The following is a 7,811-nucleotide window of genomic DNA, read 5'->3' as shown; positions in this document are numbered from 1 at the left end:
CCTGATGGTCATCACCGAGGGTACCAGAGTAACACTCAGTGGGTCTACATCATGAGAAAAATTCAACTATAGCTAAAGTTGGATTATGGTCCTTATTTGAGCAAGGGCAATTATTAGGGGTGGGACGATATGCTTTGGTCACGATTCGATTGTATCACGACTCTAAGGTGCCGATTCGATTTGTATCACGATTGTTAATAATTGCGATTCTACAAGTATCGCTATTCGATATAATCAGTAATTGCAATTTTCTTCCTCCTTAAAAAACAAACAAGTTGAATCATACACTTGTAGAATGAATATTGTTCCCATAAACAATGCACATCAGTCGGTGTCAGTCAGTCGAGCAGCTGACATTTATTTCAACTGAGACAAGGTACTTAACATGTACAGCATTTTTTTAAGTTTACAGTTACAAAATGAATTGAAATGTCCACACAGCTCAAATGTGGGCTAGTTTTAACATAACTTAATGTAATGAATTGATGAAGTTTTTCTGGACACGGATATAATGTAATATAATTGATTCTGGGGAGAAAAATCGCTTATTAAAATCATCCCATAAAAAATTGTGATATGTACATGAATCGATTTTTTCACCCACCCCTCGCAATTATCCTAGGATATATGGCGGCGAGTAAATGGAATCATTGGCACAAAGCATATCATACTCTTGTACGATAGGTGGCGCTGTACCCGTTTCAACTATTGCTAATAGAGCCACTTCCAGTTGACCTCTTCACCACCAACGACAACAACAAACTCAGGCATTCGAGAAAGATGGCGAACGAAGAGCAAGATGAAGCTACGTCCCTCTACATTTCATTTGTGATGAGCATGGTTGTTGCACAAACGCGATGCACAATGGCGCATTCTCTATCGCATTGTTTGTTTCTTTCTGACGGCGGTGTCAACAACAATAATATCGTCTCCTTTGACTTCCGGTTCACGACCCCGGGAAAAAATCTCGAGCATGCGCGGAACGCAAAGTCCAATTCACCACGTGCTTCAACATCTACAAGCACGTTTAGTGTGACTTTCAACCCAGTTATCTCGGGGTCTTAATCCGACTGCGAGTAACCCGATCCGGTCCAATTTTTAGTCAAACTAAGGTGTATACATGAGCTTAATAACTCAGTCTTTAGACATTAATCTGATTATTTCAGTGCCATGTAACCCCACTGACTGACAATGCTATTAATCAGTTTAGGATATTGATATGTTCCTGATTATCTGTGTGCTTGAAGCTCTCTGAATGAAGCCTCCATTAGCTAAAGCAGCTTTTTGTTATTGTTTGAATCTTTTCTTTTTGACATAGAGGCAAAATTAGAAAGAGTTAATAATTTCCCCACTTTAATGTAGAAATTGCAAACCAAAATAGAGAATGTTTGGTTTGTTACAAATTCAAACATGAAAGAATGAATCAGTCAGTATTTGCATGTCCCCTCAGGGTGATCTGAGTTTGCCAACTTTCATCGCAGGATATTAAAAGCGCCAGTAGGACGCAGGTTTGGTTTCCAGGTCTGTGTGTCCTGAGGCCTGTTTGTATACTTTGGACAAGTTCTGCGCTCCCTCAGAGAAAGGAATAAGAATCAATGAAACAAATGAAAAAGGCATGAACCTTTGTATTGATTGGAATGAATTAGTAATGGTGTCTTAGAGAGAAAAAAACAAACTGTTTTGTGAAGACTTTATTATGGGAATTAGCTGGTTTTAACCAGCACTGTATAGCAGCAGATGGTGATTGTATTTATAACATGTAAAAATTCTTTCAATGTCTATTTTGCTCTCTCTTTTTTGTCAGTGATGTTCAAATTATTACCTCTTAAACAGTCCCATTCTCTCTTTCTCCACCACCACATTGACAAATTTATTGCCCTTGCTCACAGAAATATAGTGTTTTCTTTGGTTCCCTTCCCATCTAAGTCTTGCTTATTTAAAAGCTTCACAGCCTCATACATTACCTGTGGAGTTTGGGTCTTAACATTATGTCACCATGGGATAGGGGTTCTGCTTTTGCACTTAAAAGCCCCCTGATGACAGACAAAGACATAATCAAACGAACTCAGAGGAAAACACCCCTAAGATACCTCGCCCGATGCATGTACTGCTCTGTTTAAACATACATATAGGTTAAAAAGGCAAATTTGTTTAATCTCACAGATTAAAGCTTCAATAAGCAGTTCTGCACTTGGGCAGCCCCAAGTGGAAGTAAGTGGAAACTTTTCTTCCTTCTTGGTGCAGGCTTTTGAAGTTGGGACCACTTTGTCCTGTGACTGAGTTCAGCCAGGGCACCAGTGGTCCTTCTTCAGATGATTAAAAATCAGCAAAAACCTAAAAGACCATCCCATGTTGAAAAAAACGATTGCTTCCTGATTCTTATCCTTTTAATACCTCTTGCATTCCTCATAATATTACTTTGACCACCACCTTTATGTGTGATCAGCTGATAAAATGGAGGCAGTTTGACTTGAACTCTCATTAAACCAATAAAATGAGAAAACCAAATTCTCCCCCAGTGAGACAACTGTGTAACATGTGTTTCTTACCAATTCTTGTATTACCTAACTATCGTAGACAGGTTCTGTGCCTTTAAATATCATCAGTCAACATCACTTTTCTTTCTTGGCAACACTGAATGTTTTGGGAGCATTAATTCTGTTGTACAAGACATAAGAAAAGAAGGAAGAGACTGCTGGAAATATGAGGTCGGGTTTCTGTAATATGATAACGCATTAAATGCTTGCTGAGCAGGGAATGTGGTAGAAAAAAACTGTATATTTTCTCCTCCAAAACCACCACAGTACCAGTTCACTGCAGCCAACTTAGCACAGAAATAATAACCTTGCTCATTCTTTTGTTCTAGTTTTATAGACTGTGACAAAAATGACCTTTTTTTTTTTTGTATTTTTTCATCGCAGATAGATATTGTACCAACTGGACACAGAAATGCGTTGGCTTAGTGGGCCGTGGCTCCTCAAGGAAATTAGTGAGGCTGGTTTCCCGAAGCTGATGCTCTCTGGGTGGTCTGGCTCGATGACTTTCTGGGAAAACTTGTTGTCTCCTATGGTGGTCATAAAGATGGCCCTGGCTGCTGTTGGCATATCATGAGATCTGCACAACCAGGCAATGTAGCCAGCATGAGTTGAAGTCTTGGGTCTTGTTTTGAATCATAATTTCTAATATCTATTGATCTAATGTCTGAAATGTTGATCCATTTGCTTCACTATAGACAATAGAAAAAGTTGACGTGGTAATCTGAGGTCCTCCGCTCCAGTAGACCACTAATCCTAAAGAACCGGCCTCGATCTTGAAGTCATTGGATTTTTGTGTCATTAACCAGTTTCACTCTTTTGGATCAGCATGCTAGTGGTTGTTCTAAAAGTATGTCTGTTATTTCATAGATATTTGCTCTCAAACATACACAGTTTTGTCCCCAGCTCCACCTTTTTGTCCATATATGTCACTTCTGGCACCAGACAACCACTGGGGTGATGGTCAAATGCCAATCTTAAGGATTCAAAATGGAAGCTCACAAACAAGTTAATGATATCACAGGTGTCCACCCATCATTCAGGTACAATTTGTGATGCTCACACATTAACCAAAACTCAAAAGGCTCGAACATCTCTAAATGGTTAGTTGATGATGTGATGGAAACATAAAAGATTGTCGATTTCTTATTTGGAACTTTATAAGAAACTGTATGAAAACTGCTATCTGTTCAGTTCTGTAATAAAGTATTGTCTAGATATTTTTTTTAAATTCACAAATTCAATTCTATTCAATTCATTTTTATTTATATAGCGCCAAATACAACAAATGTCATCTCAAGGCACTTAAATAATAAAGTCCAATTCAAGCCAATTGGAATTCAATTCATTGTATTCAAATCCACACATGAAACAGTGAGTTGACCCAAGCTGGATGCACTTGTTACAAAGGATTTAAAAAAAGTAAACATTTTTATGTGCCCGCTAATGTTAAGGCTAATATAAATGATCCAGTATCTATGGCAACATTAAGGCTGGAGATTTCGGAGACCAGCTCAGCTTCTCCCTCTGTCACACACATATGGAAGCACACGTGCCAACACACATGTTCGTACACAGCACATGCAGTCTCCTTGAGCCACTGTGCCGTAACAAGAACCTTCGGCTGTCAACACAGTGCTGTGAAAACAAATTAGACCAATGATTAATGGAAGGGATTTAGAGCCGGCAGCTCATCCTGCTGAGAAGATGGGACACCCATCTCCGAACAGCATGTGGTATATACGTCTCACACATACATACTCAGTTTCAAAACTAAACTTGTGAGGACTAACTTTCATTTTAAATAGGTAGGTCCAAAAATCTGACTCATAGACATTGGAGGAATATCCTGCATCAATTAACTGTGCGCACACAAAAAGTGACACAATAACAAACTTTTTTTTTTTTTACCGTATATTTTAGGACTCATTATCAAGCCACTGATGTTTGGTCAGATAACACCATCATACTGACAGGATACGTTTCTCCTGCATCAAGTTATGTTAATTACATATGTTTGTATGTGTATTTTCTTATTAATGTGTGTGTGTGAAACTGAAACTACCTTCCACCCTTATCTTTAACTTCTCTGTAGCTAAAAATACTGACAGAAAAACAATAGTAAATGGTGGTGGGACAAAGTCGCACGAACTCACATTAGCCACCACAAACTGTTGACCATACATCTGTCATGTCTGTTAGTTTTGTTAGGTTTTAAGTTCCTGGTTAGTCTTTAGTTTTTGCCATTTTTTCCTTAGTTTTTCTTGCCCTGCCATCAGCTTCACTCAGGTCACCCGTGTTTCTCCCCTCAGCTGCACTCCATCACCAATCACCCTCCTCAGTATTTAATTTCCCAATTTTTTCTCATGCATATCGCCAGATCCTCACGGTCATCTATGCAATGAATCAGGTTTCTCATGTCAAGTCAGGTTTCTTCCACAGTCTTCCGGGTCCTCCTTCTCCACACCACCACAACCAACAAGGATCTGGCCTTAAAATGGACGCGGCAGATATTGAGGCCTTCTGGGACTGCTTGGGGCTGGAGACCAGCTCTTGGAAGAAACTGGAGGTAACTAATAACCTTATGAACTTCTTTGTGCAGAAGTATGTCCACACGATGATGACTGGAATGATGCAGATCTGGGAGGAGGCTAGGAGGGTCCTTCATGCAGCGGTGGTGGACATTTTTTGGTTTGGAGCCTGCAAAGGTTGCCGCAATGTACGCCTCCTCCCTCGTCTCGCCATATGCAGCTACAGCCTCCAGCTGTGACGTCTGACCATCCGCCAGACCATTGCTGGCTCAGCCGTGCTTTTGTTCGGTTTTTGTAATAAAGTTTTCATTTTTAAATATCTGCATTTGGGTACTCTTTCACCATGCCAACGTGAACATCTGTCAGTGCTTATCAGCTTCTAATTCATAAAATAAGAACTTGATTTTTCTTTTAAAAGTGTCATACACTATCACCAACTCTGGGGTAATCCCAACACTTCCACTTTTCATTAAAAAAGAAAATCTTGCATAGAAAAATCTTTCTGTGGTCTGTAAGGTGGTGGATGGAGTGTTCAAAAATGCATTGAGATGCACTTAATTGTAGACGTTACAATAAGTGAATTTCACAGCACTGTACTTGGTAAAACTCCAGTTACCAAAGATCAACTAAAAATCGTTATTGCTGCCATAAATGGATTAACACTACAGTTCAAAGTGGGTCAGTCCGTGGTTGTGGATGCATTTTTGTGAGACGTTTGAGGATACCCATTTGTGAAATAGAGGGTTGTACTTGCGATGTACAAGAACAGGCAAAGACATGAACCAACCTTGTCCAAGAAACGGAACATGTCGAGGTGAAGCAATTTTGCATAGGCCAAGGAAGCTTGGAACTTGGATATACATTAGTGTCTTTCAAAACAAAAGCCACTGAAGAACATATCTTGTTCAAGTTGCTTGTTTTCTCCTCAACAGGTAATTTAGTGTATCTACATAGATGCAACTAATGCTTGAAACTGGGTGGATTGCATTTGAGATGGTGCTCTCACAAACTTAACCGCTTTGTGTCAACTGTTACAAAGTCTTTTAAAAAAAAATCGATCACTTATACCCAGCTGGCCTGGCTCCACTGTCTTGGACTAGAACCTACAAAGGCAGTTCATGTTTTCCTCTCCAGCCTCGGTGATCTTTGCCTGGCATGTCCATAAATAGCTGCACAACTTCTGTCACTACAGTTACAGACGGGGGTGTTGAAGGCTTTATGTGAGACTAGCAACTTGCTGAAGAAGCAGCGCAGTAACATCAAGAACAATCAAAACAGTGCTATGGCTAACCTTCAAGTTGGAAGCCAAGGCTAGCTGGTTAATCATAAAAGAACTTTGAAAACAAAAGATTTAGATATGGCACCTAAATGTAGTTTAAACTCCGATCAGCTTGTCACCTGCACCCTTGTAGATTCACTCTTCCCTTTGGGCCTATCCTGCTGATCTGCAAAGGTAGAGCGCCCCTTTTCTTTGGGATTGAGCAGTAGTGGTTATCTGGAAATACAAATTATTCCCAACACACCAGTTGAATGGCAAGATGGCCGCTACTCCTTGATCCTAAAAAGAAAAGGTGCACCTTACTTATGCAAAACAGACAGTTGGGGTCAAGTGATAGGGTGAAGGAGAGGAATTCAGATCAGATCTTAGAGTGTCTAATTAATTGGGAAGGTAGTAAATTAACACTTAAAACTTTTTTCGACTTTTCAACTCTGTGTTAAATTGGACTAATTAACACCTTGGGAAAACACAGCAAGTCATAGGAGCATCCATATCAAGTAAGATCTACAGTCTTTTCTTGAGGTTTGATTCTTATCCTGACAATGTTCCCGTAGAATGGGCGGCGGTGTTGTTGGAGAGAATCAGATTGCTCTTTTGCAATACCACAGATTAGTCAAAACCTGAGAGGGAAATGAGACTGATTGGAGAGAAGAGCTAATTACATTTGAATTATTTTTCATTAACGTCATTAGTGAGGTGGATTAAGAGGGGAAACTATACAGCGGCGAGAATAATACTTTCAACCTGTGCTCTGCTGTGTGCTGGCATCATTCGATACCAAAGTAAAGAGATATCCCTTTCAGAAAATTAGCCACTGGAAGCGATCATCATGAGAGCAAATATTGACCGCCAATTTGGATAAGTGATGAGGGGGGGGTGGAGAATAAATACATTGTGAACTTCTACACCATGTGATGATACTCTCCATCCTTTTTATAAGTTGAACTAAGCCAGAATGACCAGACGTGGTTTCCCCCTCAACATTTATTCTGGAGCGATATACCAATTATTTTTAATGGAGCTGAAATACGAATGGTGCAATGAGCTCGTGAGCAGAGGAAGGTTAAAACAAAAAAACCTGCCTGCGGGTGGGACACAGCAGCGTACCGATGACCTCATCCAAAAGGCTGCGGCCTCCTTCTTCTTCCTCAAAGTGTAAGAGTGACGGCTGGTGGTATATGAGGCGGGCCGACAGGGTTTGGATATGGACATGCCGGCCCCTGCCAGAGTACTTTGACTGACCCATGTACACCGCAGATTGACAGGCGAGGGAGCTGTGGATGTCTCACCTGTCAGGAGGCGTATCGCTAACACGGGGGACAGTGAAGGGATGGATGAATGGAAGGGAGAAAGAAAGAGCTCTGTTAAAGCTAAGAAAAAGGAAGGAAGAGATAGGCTTTGGAGAGAAGCAGCGTGGAGGTGGAAACATGAGGAGGATTCCTACTACAAAAATGACAAAAAGAAACA

The sequence above is a fragment of the Odontesthes bonariensis genome, chromosome 23 (genome assembly GCF_027942865.1).
Source record: "Odontesthes bonariensis isolate fOdoBon6 chromosome 23, fOdoBon6.hap1, whole genome shotgun sequence".
Taxonomy (NCBI): Eukaryota; Metazoa; Chordata; class Actinopteri; order Atheriniformes; family Atherinopsidae; genus Odontesthes; species Odontesthes bonariensis.
This window is presented reverse-complemented; position numbering follows the sequence as displayed.